Genomic DNA, 18709 nt, shown 5'->3' on the forward strand with positions numbered 1-18709 from the left:
AGAAAGGAATTATGAAATATCCTGTAAGGTAAGTTCAAGGCACCCTGAAGCATGGGCACAGAACCCAAGTTCTTAATTATTAAGACAACTCTTAATTATTAAACTTTTTTGCAAAAAAAGGTAAAAAGACGAGGGGGGAGAGGGGGAGCACCATTACTAGTTGCAGTGCTGCCCATTTTAACGTTGGCACTTTCTCTGGGAATTTTGCCAGAGATGGGTGCCCATCTGGCTACAAAGCACCCTCAGACACGATATGGGAGCTCATCTCACTCCTACTGCTCCATGCAACTGAACAACTACACTTAGATATCCAGGGAACATTTAGGCTAAACAGAAGGGCATGTTACAATTATAAGCACCTACGGGGGCAATATTCTTGGAGAACAGACAGTCTAGGTTGCTGTTCACTCTTTGAGGGATTTTACATGTCCTTAATCTAAATTTAGGCAAGATTTAAGTAGACTAAATTTCATTAAAACTAAGGCTTAAAGGAGAAAAACCCATTATAAAGATTATTTCCTTTATACTCAAAGCTTTATTGTCTGGATTAGAACAACAGGTAGCAGAGAATTTATCTTTGAAAAAAAGAACTGCAGGAGAACCTGTCTCAGGCATGCTCCTTTATCTCCACAGCCATGTTATGTACATTTTCACTTGTGAACTCTACCTGTGTATTTTGGCATGATCCTTGAAATACCCTATTTTATTTATTTACATCACCATAAACCACATCATTAGGGTCACAGTGCTGTCAGAGCTTAACTTGGCCAGTATCGTTATATGTTTGGCATCAACACAGTCTGAATTCTATGCATGCATACTCATACGTCCATCATACTAATTAATAAAGCTAGGCATCTCAGAAGACTAATTGATTTCTATTTATAAAAGCAAGGTTTATGTGTGCTAATATATATATTAGCTTATCTATATATAACATCATCTTTGTTTCTTCTTGAATCAGCCTGTCGCCACCTGTTTAACTGTTTGTATCTTCATCCTGAGTGCTCCAAACTCATGAAGCTGGTGCAAAAGCTATAAAAGGACTGATGTCTTTCTACTGTGTAGGAGTTACTAATATATGGTAATAGATCAGGTATCTGACCATCACACAGGCAGTGATTCTAGCCCCTGAAAGGTTCTTCCTTCTCTATTTTTATTTCCTATCGATCACAGGACTACACAAGACGTTAAAAGAAAGTGCCAAACAGCAGGACATATATGAGTGCCCAAATGAAAACAGATGCAATCGTTGCCATCCTTCTCTGTTTCCGTGCAAGGCAAACGATATTTCTGTTACTCCCAGTGGGAGTGCTGGGTTCTGTTGTTCATTAGAGATGAATCTGTCACTGCCACACAGTTGTCCTCCAGAAGAACCAAGCAGACCTTACTGGGGTTTTGCTGGTCACAGTGATGTACCCAAACCTCCACCAACCTCATAGTGGGCATGGTTATGTTTATGGCATATTAAAAGCAGCTTAACTGAAAGACATTTCCAAGAAGCAGAACTTTAAATGAATTTCTGCTGATGGGCAGAAATTGTAAAGCATATAATACATCCCTTTTATTCAAGTCATTAGTCACAAAGGTGTCTATGTCATTCCCATGGAAAGCCTCAGTGTCAAAGAGGAAGAAAATGAGATACTGGGTCTGAAGGAGAAAATTAAACACTGGGTGTGAAGAATTATCTCTGTATCACAGTCCAGTGCTCCTCCACTGCTGAAGGTAGCTGGGTAGGTGATGTGCTATAGCTATCTCATATAAATTCAGCATAGTTGAAGTGTGCTTCATCAGCCAGGAGATCGTAGTTCCTGGTTACGAGTATGAGAATAGTGAAAGCTGGCAGCTCAGATTCCACTTCTTTCCCTGTGGCTAGGACCATGGCATCATGCTACACCAGAAGGAGAAGAGGATATTGTTATTAGCAGATGCCTTACTGTGTTATCTACACATGTGGATCAATGCTCTTAGTGTGCTTGGTATGTGATGAATACACAAAAATTAAAAACAGAAACAAAACACTTTCAGAATGTGCTTATGCTTAACAGATTTCTAGGCAGACAGACAAAGGAAGTACTTGTCTTCCCTTGAAATATTGGTTATGTGCTCATTTAATTAGCATGTAATCATTTTTAATGGGAATTAGAAATTTGGTTTTGTTCCTAATTCACTGAAATAATTTCTACTACTGATCTAAACAAATATACGAAAGAAAAGAACCAAACCCCAAACATGTACTGCTGATTGGTGTCCATTTTAAAGCATTTTTTCTACTCAAACACAACTAGTGGCTCCATATACAAAAATTTTATGACCATGAGATTATTTTTGTCATCACTGCATCAGATCTTTACTGTGATATTCTTCATAGCATTTAGTAACAAATACTCAATTTTCAGCCTCCAAAGATTTTTATGGTATGTCCTGCCAATAACAATTAAGTTGATACTGACTTCTGAATAAGTGAATATCCAGATCTATTGACCCAAGAGTTAAATATTAACTGAAGAGATGCCAAGGTCAATATTCTCCTAGAGCAACAATAAATCCTGATGTTCTTCACAATAAAAAAGATGCACCTAATACCATGTGTACTGAAATTTGTTGCCCAGATCCCCGGTCTCTCTGCTAGGCAAATAAAGGATGTTCATGACAGAGGGAATTCTTTGTTATAGGTGAGAATAAAGAGGGAAAGGTACAGTCAGCCACGCAGAGCCCATTTTCCATGATGTTCTTTAAAGCAAACTGTCTGTTGTTCTGAAATATGCCAGGAAAGTTTTCAATCTGTAACCAGCACAACATGAAGATAACAGTTGGGTCCTTGCCTCAGCTGCAGAGGTTACTCTTCCAGATTCATATGCTCTGCCTATGACTCTTCATCCAAATTTAGGTGAAGCCACAGAGAGAATTAGATTTCTCTCTCACATCAGTGAGCTGGGTAACCCATCTCAGCCTCATTTGGGGATCACCTGAAATATTGGAAATTTCCTATTATGAACATTTATGAGATTATATGAACATATATGAGAATAGTTGAAAATGGAATTAGATAAGAGAGAAATTTCTGATGCAAAGATCTCCCACTCCTTTTCAATTAAAACCCCCCAAACAAGTAACAGTTTCAAGGAATTCACTAACCAATAGAAATGCAATTTTCAAACCTGTTCCACTATTGCATTTGCTTTGCAGATAGTCAGAAAATGCTGAAGTTGACCTAAGTTAGATACTAGCATTTATATTTCAATCATCTGAATTATCTGCATAGGTAGTCCCCGTAGGGGTTTATTATTCCCCCACTGCAGCTCTTTCAGACTCAATAGGATTTACTGTGTGGCAAAACAACATTCAAATCAGAAACAAGAGATGTAATTTAGGGCCTGAGTGACTCACATAGTCACTCAGCAGATCAGAATCCCATTCCAAGAATTGGAAATGTACATTAAAAAAGCTGTGTGTACACACCTTATCTGGTAATTTTATGAGCTTTTATATAGGCACAACAAGACACAATGCAAATTCTACTAATTTTTCACACACGCATAGCTTATACAATACATTGTGGGATTCAGCCTTGCATTAACAAGTTTTTTTCGTGTGTGTGTGTGTGTTCATTAATCCATTATTTCTCCATACAACTTCTTTGGAATAAGGGCTATGGAATAAATTTAGATAAACAGACTTTTTGACCGGAGGGGAGTTTACAACCTATATGTCAAAGTGCATGATCCATTATCAGTGAAAGGAATTTTCAAATACTTATTTGTACTGCCGCATTTTCTCCTGTGTATGTACGATGTTAAGATTCCATCTCATAATTTATTTTTACACTGTTTGACACTAACCATGAGGAAAAAAGTGAGGAATTTTTTTCTTATTTGCTTACTCTAGCTTCTGATATTTAAATGCAAATCAACTATGGTTAGCAGGGTTGTTATTCTTATCTCCCAGAACCTTGTCTTTCTTGTCTCTCTCAATTGTTCTGCTTTAATATATGTGAACTGTCTTTTTTAATTCCTACAGGGAAGTTCCCACAGGTCTGTTCTAAGAGGCACAGTGGTAAATGTTCTCTTCTTTCAGCTGGGAGAGCCACTCATTTACATTTCAATTCTCATGCTGCTGCAAATTGTGAAAAATAATCAGAAGATTTGTTTATATATCACTGTTTCTCTGAAGTTCAAACCTTTATAATAAGAAAATCCTATCCAGTATTCACAGAGAAAAATGTCAAACAGAAAATATGGACATATCAGGTATTCGGGTGACTGAATCTCAAATAATATTGTACTAGGGGAAGAGGACAAAAGCAATTTTGTAGTTAAATATTTCAGATAATTTCAAAGATGAACAGCAGGCAAAGGTTTCTTATTCACAGCTCTTTTTTTTTTTTTTTTTTGTGCTAAAATCCAAAATTGTAAGACTGTGACTGAGCAGAGAGATAGTGCAGTGAAAATTGTTTGGTTCACTTTTTGACTTAGGAGTGTATTGCCATAACTGAATTCCAAATTCCAGCTAAGATTTTATTGAAAACTGACATTTCTGAACATTTGCAAGATGGAAAATAAAGTAGCAATAACATGCACAAGGGAATGAGCCTGATGATAGATTCTTACAAGTATGCCCAGATTGCTTTATAAAAAGTTGAGAAAACTGTAGAGAAAAGTAAAAGGATGATTCCTCTTATTACAGACAACACAAATTTAGGGAATAAATACTGGCTTTTAATAATTTGTTGCTGCTTTTATTCTTTTAATTGAATTAGTGTTTGGGGAAAATGCTAAATCAGCAAACTTTTTCTACACCCAGAAAAATGAAAACAGCCGTAAAGCAGCTTTTTGTGCACAGACCCATAAATACCTTTCTGCCGTGACCTAAGGGAACTGCCCTAACAGACCTTCCTGCTCAGGTTTTGGATAGTGTGACGTAGCTTTCCGTAAGGTGGCCCTGCTTGAGCAGGATGGTTGGCTCAGGTGACCTCCAGAGGTCCCTTCCAACCTCAACTCTTCTGTAATTCTGTGAAGGTGGCTAAATATGTTAGGAACTTTCTGAGAAGGGTACCTGTCCACTGTAAACTTCTCTGACCCTGTCAGGCTTTGTTCTCATGGTTCACCAAAGTGTCAAGAGACAGCGAGGGATTTCACTCCCTCATGACCTGAGGTTCAGACCTCAGTACAGGGAACATGAGTAGCTTCAATATATGAGCACTGCCATTGAATCAAACCTACAAGGGTTTTCCTTATTTCTTTAATAGGGCTATCTGTATGCTTAAAATGATGCACGTGCGTTTGTGTTTTGCCCCAGGCCTCAGCCTTGTCCTGAGCTTCCTTCCAGCTCCCCCAGCCCCAGCAGAAGCTGCTGCAGCTCTGCACAGGCACTGCCCCTTCGGGGGCCAGTCAAGTTCTAGGGTCGAGTGCCCCTCACTTCTTCCAATCATATTTTATGCTGTTTCCTTTCTTTGATATTTACCACTCCTTAAGCTGCAATACCTTTCTAAGCACGTATTCCCTTCATTGTAATGCTGCAAGTCCCCTCTGCAGAGCTTCATTCTCCACTGCTACTCCAGTCTTATTGCACGTAAAGCCACTGAAATCCTTGCAGCTAAGCAGAGCGGTGACCTCTGGACTCTGAACTAGGTTTTTTTTGTATCATCGGCTTGTATGGGGTTAGTCTTTGTAAGGCCAACATTTCTCCCTATGGCCAGGATAAATCCTCAAATGCTATCTAAAATCCTTCCACCAGCTTCTTTCTCCTATAGGTTCAGGGATAAACATTTCAGCCTGGTTCTTCTAACAAATACGACATTTTATTTAAACGTGAAAAAGGAAATTTGAGTGTGTATTACCACTTCATCCTTGTGTAGGGATTAATAACTCAGTACTAGGATTAACTAGAGAGCTAAGGGAGATGTCCCCTTCTCCCCAAGGGGAGCAGCCTGTCTTCACTGAGCACTTCCCTGGGACACAGGGATGCCCCTTCTGCACACAGCTTGGCTTGGTTCAGCCTGGGAAAAACAGTCCAGGAACGGACTGTGGTTCTTAGACCTTAATTCTGCCTCTTACAGCAGTAGTAAGACCTGGAGGTTCCTTTGTAGTCTGGAAATGTTGATATATACCTGGTCCTCTGGGGCCAGGTTTTTCTCCATTTTTTGCTCTTAAAACCAGAGTATCTTCACTGACTCCTGTAATACTGTATCCATCTGACTTGCAAATGAAGTAACTCAGAAAAAAAGAGTTCTTACTTTCAGTCACACTGGAAGAATTGCCAGTTAATTCCTTTTTCACAGAAAAAAGTTATACTTTAGACCTTAGTTTTGCTCTTGGTTAAACAAGTATGCTTTGAAATATTAAATACCAAACAACCCAAAATCTAATATTTTCCAGTCATTGCCCAATTGCTAATTTTTTCTTTACATAATGAAGAGCTGGGTAGCAAACAAATGATTGTTTCACTGTTTCTCTGAGGAAAAATGGCTTATGAAGCGTTCTGGAGCATTCTTTAGCTAGGAAAGAAGTCCTCAACTGGGCTTGGATAAAACCAGAATCTGACAATCAAAAGACAATGTTTCATAAAATTTCTACCATAATTTTTTTTCCCCAGAAAAATACTTAAAAGGAAGTTATAACCTTCCCTTTCCTAAATTGCCCCAAATCCAACTGCATGAAAAAATTTTAATAACATGGAACAGGCAAAAAGCCAGAAACTTAACACCTCCACCATAGGTTTTGCTTTAGTGCCAATCTATTTTCCCAGGAATTTGTTCAGATGTTGTAGCAATTGGCAACAGTACAAAACACATAAATGGACGGGTCAGAGTGCTTATCGGCCATGTTCAGGTTCTAGATGACCTTTTTTCAGCGCCAATGATGTTGACTTTAATCCTATCAGATATTTCTGTTGCACTGCAATGGTAATAGGTCACTGTTGAACTGTATGGACAGTTTGTGTGGGAGAAAGGTTTCCTGTCTGTTTTCATTATATTTATTATAGATAGAAGGGCAGTGATTGTGTTCAGATCAGGTTTAAGTTTCAGATGAGGCTTCAAACTTTAGAGCTCACTTACATAGGTTTGGGTTTGATGATGGCCAAATTCTGCAGGCTTACCTTGTAAGATCTCTGCCATCCGAAACCAGTAAAATTTTGCTCTCGTGATCTTCTTCCTATGTCTAAAACAGAACAAGAAGAATCAAGATTTCAGTTTGGACTTTTCCTAAGTGTGTTTCCCTAGGAATAGATGGAAATTTGAATATATACCTTCCATGCTTCTGGGAATTAAAATATCGCTTTTTGTTTTTCAACCATCTTTAAATCCTAAACATTTGCTGTCCATTTCCAGTTTCTTCTTGGGCCACATGAATGCATTTTTTTGGAGCCCATTATCATTCAAGCACTTCACATTTACTTGTTTTCTTCAGTGATCTAAAATATGGAATAGATTTTCATTCATATGTTAATATTGTGCCAGTTTCTTTGAAGATCAGCTCTAATCTTTCACCCATTTCTGTCCTTATGTGAGCTTTCAGTAAGAAAATAAATGCCTGGACAGTCAAGTACATATTAAAATACAATGCTAATAAAAGTGAACTATTGAACTGAAATATGCAACTTTCAGATGTCGTCTTCTTTTCATTTTTTTTTCTCTGCAGCACCCTTTCCTGGTCATGCACCACCAATTTAGCTGGTAGTCTCAAGACTATTAGGGTTCACTGACTGTCTGTTACAAAAGAGCCATTTCTAAGAACCCAAATGTACGAGTCAGTTTGGTCAAAAAGCACGGAAGATTAGTGCCTCCCTTCTGAAAATTAAGAGCGTAACTTCATTTAGATAGAAAAAAAACAGTATATTGCTCTAAAGACAAATGTTTTTACAGCATTTTAATACATGGCAAGCATAAAGGTATTAACCTATCATGTCCTTTTTTTTATGGAAATAATGCTTTTTGAGATCTCCAAAGAGGAGGATGACTTGAATATTTAGCAACCTCTATTCTTTCTATGAATGAAAAGATGAAGTGTAGTAATAGTCTGAAGAAATACTACCGGAGAGCTTATTGGGATCAGACCTCTTTATTGGGATCAATACTAGGCAAAGTTACCAGTACTCTTACCATTATGTCAGAGCGATGCTGTATTCCCGTAGCAGCAGAGCACACATTTTATGGCCACTGTACTTTACAGGAACCTGCCAACAGTTTGAGAATAGAGGACATAACAGCAGCTCATTTCTAAGAGCAAATTCTGTTGGGGAAGCAATGCCTACATAGGAAATACAGGATTTAACGAACACAAGAAGGAGTGATCAAATTCTGACTTTGTTATGCTTTCAACTTTAACTAGAAGCCCAGACACCCAGAGACATTTTTACTATATCTTAACTAATTCCTGTCAAGAACGTTCGCAAACCAGCTATTTCAAAATGAAGGCTTCATTGTTTCAATGCCTCTCTCACTTTACTTTGGGTTAACTGCTTCACAGAATCTTGGCTATTATTTAATGATATTCAGAAAATGTTACACTGTAACCTTGAAATGAAATGGTCAGGTGAAAGGAAAGCCAGAAACTTATGTTATTAAAACTGCAATTTTTAAAGTCCCAAATAAAAGCAAAATAATCCACTGTGACAAATCTGGGTTTACTTGCCTTTGATATTTTTCATGTTTTCTTCTAGTCTTCTTCTAAAAGAAAATAGAAATCAGAAAGAAATGAAGACTACTAGTACGTTGAAGTGGTAATCTTATTAAGTTTTGTCAGTCAGAGCTCATTTTTTCTTAGCTTTCCATAATGCCATTCATCTGCATTAATCAACTCACATACAGAATGTGGTTCATGTTTTAAAAAGGGCTTTTTTTTCCCCATGAGATACAGCTAAGAAATTGGCAATTGAAAACAGATACAGAACGTCTTAGTGGGATGAAGTCGGCTCCCTCAACAAACAAGTCGGATTGACACAACAATTAGGCAAGACTCTCAAAGCAGTTGCTGTATCAGATACTTCTCTTATCAACCAAACTGCAATATTTGATTTACATAATTAAATGTAATTCTTCTTGACACCTGCATAACATGACAAACAACTGACAATAATTTTTAAAAAGCTTTAAAAATATATTAGCCTGACATGGTGCATCTCCAGACTAACACAGGTCAAGATCTACTGACCTGAGGTAAAATACTGAAGGATGTTCCAGGTAAGCAGAAATTGGCAGGTGATTCTGGTTGGCTTTATATGCATTTCTTCCACTATTTCTTGTATAAAACCTCACAGGGATCACCCACAGTCTATACAAGGTTTTGTCAGTAGTTTTCTATATTTTTTTTACAACTATAGAAAAACACATATTTTTTTGCCTGCTACAATACACATCTCTGCTGAGGAATTCAGCTGCAGAACCTAATTGCTATATTATGTTCTCCATCACTCCTATGATACTCCAGGGAAGAAAGAATGAGAAATTTATAACTGTGAAAGGAATCTTTTCACCCCTTTGGGCAGCTATGTCTTGAAATACTTTTAAGTGGAACTTCAAGCATTATTACTTTAGCAGTCATCTTTATTCTAACCACATCTGATACTCACCCATTGCTTGACAGTCCACCCAAGAACAGTAGCTATTTTCACTTAAAACAATCCAAAATGAAACAGTTAAGAGTGGTATCATTAGGTCTTTATTACATCTCAGAGTTAATGATTCAAAATGATACTGAGCTAACTGGAAACATTTTAATTCTGTGAGACCCATGAGACCCAGGTTTGATCTCATACCAAAACACATCAGAATTAATTTGGGTGAACTCAGCAAGTCCATTGACTCCAGTTGTGTTAGCAACTCAGGAACGTGGTGGTGTATTTCTGAAGACAGCTCCAAACTGAGTTTCATTTTCTGTGAACTTCCATCATGCCACAGTTCTCCCTGAACTGGTTTTATTTTGTGCAAATGATAGAGTCACCTGGTTCTCAGGCCTTAAAGGTAGAGTAGTTAGAAGAAAATAAAAAATATTTCCAGTTCAGCACTTGTGAGACCATTGATATAGTGACACAAAAAGAGAATGGGTTAACAGCAGAGAAGAATTCATGGTTTCATGCTGTTGTAATTCTTTTGTGCTTGTTTGGTTCAAATCTTTGCCACAGAAAAATCACTTCCTAAATACAGAACATGCATTCTGTCCTTGAACTCACGTTACTCCTATTCATTGGAGTCCACAGACTCCCTGAGCACATCCACTCTCCCAGATACTGTCCAGCACTCTTCACCAAACCTTTCAAAAAGCCTACAGATCATCTCAGGCTGCAAGGAGACACTAGTATGTACTTCTGCTAGTTCTGATCATTTTTCTACCTCATCCTTCCAGATTATTTGTCTGAGTTGCCCATTGGACTTTTCAGCTCAGATTCATCTCACCTATTTTTAGACACCTAATATAAGTGAGAGTACTTGTCCTCGGTTCCTGTAAAATCACTGGAGAAAGACAAGCAACTCCCATGAGCCATTCACGGCTTGGATGGGCTTTGTCCTCACCGGAGGTGCCCATCCTTCTCCTCTGGCTGAAGAAAGATGCTACAACTGCGCGTCTCATGGAGGCTCCTGCGCGAGGTGTGTAAAGTTAGCTCCCGACGTGCAGTCTCACACCCTTAGCAGACTTCAGTTTGCACGGGGACAATAAAATAGGGCCCTGGTCCTTGAGAGGGTTTTGGTATTATTGTAACATTATTTGTACTTGCTCCTTTTGGCACATTTGTCTGCATGCCATTTTTCCATTACCTCCAGCTTGTGGATTACAAGACAAGCGAGCCCGATGTGTAATGTTCTATAATCAAGGCAGTGACTAGTACCAAGAAAGCAGATGGGATTCTTTATTTTGTTTTCCTTCACAAGCCTTTTACTTCAATTTTCATATCAGTATTGTCACAAAGTTTTAAGTTCTGTTTTCTAATGGCTTCTTGGTGGAACAAGAATTAAAATCTGACAGAGCTCTTTCCCATTAAACCTACAAAGCAACCAAAATGGCCATATTAAAATTTCTAACTTGAACTCTCAGTGAAGTGAGGAATAGCTTGAAGTAAAGAAGCCATGCACTATGCAGTGCCAGCAAAAATCTTTTTCTTTCATCCCTTCCAGATGCACTAGCATTAACAAGGAGTGACTGTATGTTGGTGGTAGCCAGCCAACCTATATACGCAGAATTGTGCTAGTACTTACCCGAGTCTGGGAAACAAGGATGAGAGTATAGGAGGAAATGTCCACACCATAGAGCAGTACTGGTGCAGTTTTGAAGCCTGAAGGAAAAGAAAAACTTGTTCCATATCCCCCAGAACCACCCGCTCCACCGTCCCCCAGCTGAGCTGAGGTAGAGAACGTAGGGCATGAATTCATAACAGAAATGGATGGTAATGTAATCAGATCAAACAGAGGCCAAACTCCTGGAACTGATGTCTAACCCACTCATTCAAATCCTGGAAGTCCATCACAAGAGTCGCAGGACTGACACCAGGTGAAACCTAATTCCTCTTTAATCCACAGTTTTTTAATTTTCTGGACAGTCTCTCTTTCCCCCTTCCCGTTCTTGCAGTGTCTGAGTGTACTTAGCTAGATTTATCTGTTCTTTCTGTCATTATCATTAGGAAAGATTCTCTTTGACTATCTTTCACCTGACATCATTGTATCCCTGATCAAAATCCCACCTACATACATTCTGTGAAGCCTCACAATGCCTTCAGGCACCAATCCTGTTTACATACACGGCATCTTTTCTCTCCTACTTAATAAAGTGCTGTCACCCAACAGGTTTTTATATCCCATCTGGCACAAACATAACACACAAACTACTTAACCTGAGTCTGTCAATAACAGTTATTCTTCAGAATTATTTAGAATATGATTTAACATTGTGCTTTATACTAAAATTGAGTGGTGACACACTCCTGGCTATACCTCATGGGGTAATATATACCTCTGGGGCTAGGACTGAGGGGCAAAACAAGAGGCCAAAGGACTTTGAATATTCTCAGAGTGCTCCTAGCACATTAGAAACACTGAGCTCAGCATGTCGTACTGTGAGCAGGAAATGAAAGGCAAATAATAAGATGAAAAGGCTCTGCATTAAAAATGCCAGGGGTATAACCTTTCTGACAACAAAGCAAACAGATTCTTGCTTAACACTACGCTTCCATAATAATTATTATTGTTAATATTAGCAAGTTAATTAGCTCTCCACTGTACATAGTAGGTCATGGTCAGAATATGATTTAGAAATTGTAACATATATGTGGAGGTTTCTCACAGTGGGAACTGCTTACCCAGTTTAGAATCAGTACCATTTTGATGCTTTAAGGTAGTCTTGTGCCCTGCTGATGTTTATCATTTCCATAGGCTATCTTCAGATAGTGCCCACTGACAATAAGCTATTTTTTTACGCTATCCTAAGGGAAGAGCTGCACAAAGGGATGGATTTACAGAAGTAATTGAGCACCTTAAGATGGTGAGAAGTACCTACTCATTGGGATTTACAGGAGCATCTAACCACAGTAGACTTTATCTAGTCTTTGCCAGCCAAACCCAGCTGTGTTCCCAACATTTCTTTGCCATGTGACTGAAACTAGTTGTGTCCACACTGCTTGCGAAGGCGAAGTGCTAATTTGCACATGCCCCTCTGCTTTGCTGGAGGGTCCCTTCTCACTGAGCCTGCAGGTCTCACCCAGAGGAAGGTTGGGTGATGGGCAAATTCTGGCTTGACTATCTGCTCAGCTTTGTCCTGGCCAGACAACACAGCTGTCACCTGGGGCACCCGACATCCAGTGGTTTTACTCTGGCCCAAAGAGAGAAATTACACGAATGAGCATCATAGGTGAATGTGGGATTAAAATTCAGAAGTTTGGGACTCTGGAAGTGTGCCAGGAAGACCATTTTTTCACTATGCAAAGACCTCAGGTAAATACATATAAAGCTTCCACGGTTCATGTTAAAAAGAATGAGGAACAATGATTTCAGAAGTAGTTTTGAAAATTAGAGACAGAGATTCCATTGTTAACTTCTCTCTCATGTATGTGAACATATACGTGAACATTAACCTAAGCATTTTATGCTCCAGTCCCAAATTTGTCTTGCTCAATTTGCCAAATAGCACACACTCAATGTGCGCCTATGAGGAAATAATTTCCTCCCCTGTGCCTCAGCTTCCCTTTTCTATCAGTGGAAGCTTCAATCTAATAATTTTAAAATTCTCACACAGAAAAATGCTTTCAGGCATAATATATTAAGATAAATAAATTGTACAAAGATGTTTGAAAAAGAACACTGCATAAATGCTGAAACATTTATCATAAAAAACAATTACAGCAAACACCCTTTGAGTATTAAGTCTAAAATGTTTGTAAGTGTATAAATCTTCAGAGCAAATCCTTTGAGCAAAGCTGTTCCTTCCACGAGAAAGAGCTATGCAAGAGAAATAATAAGACTAAATGTTGTTTATGTATATACCACACCATAATAATATAGCTGCATTGGCTAAAAGCACTAATAACATCACATTAATTACTTTAAAGAGCTAAATTATCTCCCGCTACACGTACCAAAGGTGTTTTAGCACTAGCTGAGCTAAGATGATTCCTCCTCAGTATAAAATCTGTTCTTTTACATTTTTTGCACTTAATATATATCACATTCGTATGTGTATTAAATGAAAACCAAGAAGAGAAGACACAATAACTATCTCTAAACAGCTGAGGTGCATAAATATCAAGGAGGGAGATGTGTCACAAGGTAACAACAAGAAGATACACACAGAATAGTTGAGGCTGAATATGAGAAAAAAAAGGGGGTCTTAATAATGATAAGGGCTATTGGACTGTGGAATAGTCTTTACAGGGAAATAATAGAAACCCCATCTCCAGGGACAGGTATAAGCACACTGGAAAAAATATGACATAAAACATTGCAAGAAACAATCCTGATGTGACTTGAGATGAAGTAGATTATTGTAATTGTTTTTGTTCATCTTTAGTATCTGTGATTCACAGTAGACAAAGACAAAAAGAAAACACACCACACAAGTGTTCCAGATTTGCACTCACAGAATCAGTTTGACAGATCAACATTTGGAAGACAGTTTTGCAGACCTATCGGTCATTCCATGAAAGCATTTGTTATTCAGAATATATATTGATAATAACTGATTATTTGTATTTAAGTTTTCAAGTCTCTATTTCTTCCCTTCATTCCCTCTGGGCTTCATCTAACAAAACATACAGTAAACAAAAGAATGGAGTCTCTGATATTTATCTCTATAGATCTTGTCAGGGCATGATCACTATGGAAATTACGTTGTCAATGAAGTCCAGTTTTCCTTGCACTTTTATCTTTATTGCCATGGACACTTTCAACCTTATAAGCACTAACATACAGAGTTGATAGAAGAATGTGTTTTGTGATATTATGACTTGTGGAAAAAAATACTGAAATTGTAGTCTTCCTCTAAGTTGGGGCCCTTGAGGTGAAGGAATATAGCAGTATTTTCCATTGGCAGAAGAGGACATTCAACTCTAGGACAATGAAAAAATGAGTAGTTAGCCAGACTGAGGCCAACAGCCATAAATTTAGTCTCTAGAAATGTTAAGGTCACAGATGCTAGAATGATTTCAGTTCAAACAGCCTCTTCTTCCAGTTTCTTTCCCAAATCTGTATTCTAGTTATAAGACCAACTCTTCAGAGAGGAACCTTTGAAGACTCCCCCACCTTCCAAGTCTGCAGCCACTTCAGCAGACAGGGACTTAAAAGAACAAGTGACTGACTTTGAGAAACTTGAAAGCTTTTGTTCTAGAAAGAAGATGGCAAAGCACAACAAAGCATAGTGTACAGTTATCTTCGGGATGTTATCTGTGCCAGAGATCCTGTGAAGTCCTGAAGACCATAGTAACTCCTGAGAGTTTCCCATCAATGTCTATGGCTCCACAGTAGAACCAGATGAAATATTTTAGCTAACCTGACTACTGTCCAGAATAGGAACTACACATATGATAGTGCATACCATTTTGTCTTATTGTTGAATAACTATGTATACGCTTATCCTCTCCAGGAATACAAAATCTGCCCCATATCTGAAGCTGGAGCAAATAAGATGTCATGGCTCTCAGCGATGAGGTTATTTTGACACAGAAGGGATAACCAATCGAACATGAGGTTTAAGATATCCTAACCTGTCTTGCTATAAAACTAAAATACATGGCAGAGACAAGCCAGTCTTCTCTGCTTTCTGCAGCTGAGCTCTTGATTGTGCCTGTAGCATAATGTTATCTGCTTTTATTTATACACTGCTGCCATAGCAATTTAGTTCTACATTCTGATTCCCTTCAAAATGGTAAAGATAAACAGAACAGAGACTTCTTAAATAAAAATTCTCACCTCACTTCTCTACTTAATACGACAGATTGCCTTTTAGTATGTAATATATATTTTCACCTCTGATTCCTGGTTCTCAGGTGTATGACATTATGTGCTCACATACACTCTCCATCACAACTTCAAGCACTTAAGAACCAACAGTTCTGTTATTTCTTTCTGGCTGCTCTATTACTCATCCCTCATTTTCACTAGCAAGAGAGAAACAATGTGAGCAGTAGAGGGCTAGTTCTTGTAGATAAGTATCTCACATGCCCCTTTTTCTCAGAACAAGTACATTGTATTCCAAGTTCCCACTCAGCATTCCTAGCGACTTTTCAGGGTGGGTGGTAGCACATGCATTGTCTGCTTCTGAGTTTGGGACACACTGATTGACAGCCATGCATGCTGATCAACCAACTTGCAGGCATATTTGCCTTTCCCTTAGCAAGGGGCAGTATTTTACTCCTTCTGTACTTGGCTTCAAATTTTAATGACTGGCTGGTTCATTAGGGGGGTAGAGGGAGACAGATGGGAGAAGAAAGAGGCAGAAAATCCAGTATCACTGTTGCAGTTGTTACCAATTGTTTGCTGGAGAACGTAACTTCAGCCTCCTAGTAAATTGAAAATGGCTCACAACAGTATCTAAAGACTTCTGAAACCAAAAAATAACAAATTATTTCACTTCCTATAGTCAGCTATGTTTTCTAAATATTAAATGCTATAGATACCCGGGATAATGAAGAGAAAGGTTTTTCATTTGCTGATACTTCCAATTATAATGTAGGATTTAGGGTCATTATAACATGCTCACACCTGGATGATAAAAGAATCAGCCAAAATCTGGTAAGATCTTTTTTTCAGAGGAATTCTGGAAAGCACCTGAAAACCAGAATAACAAGCCACGTAAATCCAGTGCTTTGACTAAAGGTTTAAAGAATCCAAATAATATTATAATTTGCAGACTTTGAGCTTTATGTCAGCATGTAGCTAAAACCTTAAGCTAGAGCTACCTTTAGAGAAAAGTAAAAGCATCTAGGAAAAATGGTTAAACTTGAAGAAGTACCTTTTTTCTCTTAAGTTTGAAGAGAAGTGACTCAAGCCATTAGAAATATTGTCTTTAAGGGATAAGATTCCCAAAGAGAGGTGATATTTATGTTATGTTTAGCCATCTAGTTAGGTATCCAGCCTAATCTGGTCATCTAGATTCACTTTGTAGGTGGAGAGAGGTCAGCACTCAGGTCATCCTCCATTATTCATCTGAGAGGAATGAATTAGCCCTTCAAGGCACCTACCACTTTCCACAGATAGTTTAGAACAAAATGGCTAATTTTTAAGTTTCTGAAGTTGACTAGATGACTCTTAACCAGGTTGAGTGGGTTGCTGTGCTCAACAAAAGATTTGCAGCCAACTAGAATGAGGCACATAAAAATCAGTTGACCTACACGCACTTTTGTTACTGGGGGGTCACCACGTGCTATTAGAAGGGAAGAGGAACCAAGGTGCAGAGCCAGTGAAGGGCTTTGCAACCTCAGCATGGCAAAGGCAAAACACAGGTATTGAATGCAAAACAATGTAAATTTGAAAGCAACAGAAGAGCTGCATGCAGTCCAGGAGGCATCTACACTTCAGGCTTGCCTCTTTATTCTACCTTACATTTCTCCAGGTGCTGGTTTACTTTGGGCCTGTCTTCAACTACCACCAGTCTGCCAAGCACCTCAGCACCTGGCTTCCAGTGTGTCTCACACTGCGATCGAGAGAGAGGAGCTGCTTTGTTTTACTCCCTGGGAAACTTGAATACAACAATCTTCTCAGGCCACATTAACACAACAGCAGGCTGTCCTCTTCAAAAGAAAAAGAAAAATGCAGCAAAGTTGCCAATATCTTTTTACCTTTCTCCTCAACTCCATTTATTTGTTTAATAGACAAATCACTCACCTATGAAAGCAGAAAATGAAAGTTCATTTTCTCCTTCTAGGTGAGAGAAGTCTTGAATGGCAAAACATATGTTTTGCCAGTCATCTGTGCAGATATAGATTTTTATCAACAGATTTTAAACCACCTATTATTAAGTATCTATTATTTTAAAGTAGCTGCTAAACTAATTCCATTTTAATCTTAATCACATCCATACAGATCTAATGAATTGTATTTTCTCACTGGGTGTGTAACTTGCCCTTTGGTTCAATAACAAAAGTTTCAAGGGTCTGATTCCTACTTGCGCTTGGGTTTACCAGGAAGGTTTCTAAAAAGTAAATTCAGAATACTTGTGAAATGTTGCTGAATCTCAACATTAGTGTTACACATCTACTGTATAAGATGACACTGATGCAAAATACAGGACAATGCAGAATCTTAGGTCCTCAGACCTCAATGTTCATTTCTTAGCCTGTGCATTAACATTTCCCCTGTAGTTTTTAAGTTTTCAGAAGCCAGTAGTATTTTAGATCTGCAGGAGGCTGTGAATAATGATGTGCATTAATAAGGTAGCAGAAGGCACAAGTTCCTGCTGATTGCATATCCAAGATTGTTGTTAATGACTACATTACTTGCTAAAGAAGTAAACAAATTCCTACTTGGAGAGATCCAAGATATGCCAGTTGCCTAGATGCTAAAGTATATTAACATTTCAGCAAAGAAATGCTCAAGTGTACTGTAATTTTCAAGGGATGAATTTCACAAGTAACGTTTTTTTTTGGAAAGGATATCAAAACCAACTGAAAGTATGATACATTTTCAAAAGAAGTGTAAGGATTTTATTCCCTTCATTGTCCACACTAATATGGTCTCTAGCATCAAGTCCAAAACTAAAATGGCCAAGTAATGAAGCAAACCTTCAGATATAAAATACAAATTATATTTATTAAACTAAATTTTACCTTTCAGTGCTACAGCTGAAAATGCCCACATTTCTTTAACCAACAGCTTAGTTTGATAATCTTATGTGCCTGGTTTGAATTAGAATTCATCTCATATCCCTGAGATGGATCCACATACCTTCAACTGATGCCAACAGGCTGAGTCTTTCCCATTGACTTCAGCTGAGCTTTTCCCTTGAGGCTGGATTGTAAAAGGATTAGGCTGCTTCCACGAAGATTCTTATTTAGGTATATGAGCCAAGTTCAGCACTGAAGGAGTTTATTTTTTGGAATATGGGAAATGCAAGTACACCATTGCATTAATAGGTTTATAGAAAGTTCTGGAACGTACAACAATACATTTCATGTTTAGCTTTCCAGATAAATAAAGAGCTATAGAATTCTGGGATCCACCTAACAGAGCCTGATTTACAATTTCGTCTAGGAAATGACTTATTACTAGTTATACAATATACAGCTTCCTGAG

The 18709-nt window shown here is 38.2% G+C and overlaps 1 long non-coding RNA gene across 1 annotated transcript; it reads right to left on the minus strand.

The window, feature by feature from the left end:
• Positions 1-2168: 2168 nt before the first annotated feature.
• Positions 2169-9197, minus strand: LOC138689032 (uncharacterized). Its single transcript, XR_011327839.1, has 3 exons — positions 7249-9197; positions 7099-7160; positions 2169-2969 (listed from the first exon to the last, which is right to left on the minus strand). It is a non-coding gene; the product is annotated as an uncharacterized lncRNA (long non-coding RNA).
• Positions 9198-18709: the final 9512 nt, after the last annotated feature.

The sequence above is a fragment of the Haliaeetus albicilla genome, chromosome 14 (genome assembly GCF_947461875.1).
Source record: "Haliaeetus albicilla chromosome 14, bHalAlb1.1, whole genome shotgun sequence".
Classification (NCBI taxonomy): Eukaryota; Metazoa; Chordata; class Aves; order Accipitriformes; family Accipitridae; genus Haliaeetus; species Haliaeetus albicilla.